We start from the raw sequence: 708 nt of genomic DNA, 5'->3' as shown, positions 1-708 counted from the left end.
ACTCCCTTCCCAACCGTGCCCACCAACATTAAATTGTCACCGGCTCCTCCCACTACCACCCCCGCCACAAAAAAAAACAAAAAAAAAAGAAATTGTGAAAATTTTCTAAACAGGGAGGAAGCGAATGGACGAAGTTGTTTCGTTGGTATTTGGGATGGTCGCGACTGGAAAGCTTTTTCCCCAGTTTGCAGCTCTGAAAGAAACGACCAAGGCCATATTAGGAACAAGGACATAATTTGTTTACCGACATCAGTGATAATAATATTTAAAAATAGAAGCGGGACATTCTCTCGCTTTCAGGATTGAAAGTTAATTGCAGACGATAAGGTATATGGTGTATGTATATATGTATGTATGAATTTATGTATGTATGAATGTATGAATAAATCTAGTTACGTATGTATGAATGTATGTATATATATGTATGCATGTATGTATGTATGAATGTAGTTATGTATGTATGAATATATTTCTGTACGTATGCATGTATCTATGTACGTATATGTTAATATAAATATAATAAAAATAAAAATATATGTACACACTGTGGTAAGAAGCTTGCTTAGCAACCACATGGTTCTGGGTTCAGTCTCATTGCGGGGCAAGTTGGGCAAGTGTTTAGTACTGTAGCCTCGGGACGACCAATGACTTGTCAGGGGATTTGGTCGACGGAAACTGAAAGAAGCCCGTTGTATATATATATATATA

This window comes from Octopus bimaculoides, chromosome 5 (genome assembly GCF_001194135.2).
Source record: "Octopus bimaculoides isolate UCB-OBI-ISO-001 chromosome 5, ASM119413v2, whole genome shotgun sequence".
NCBI lineage: Eukaryota > Metazoa > Mollusca > Cephalopoda > Octopoda > Octopodidae > Octopus > Octopus bimaculoides.
The sequence above is the reverse complement of the archived record's forward strand: the minus strand, read 5'-3'. Positions refer to the sequence as shown.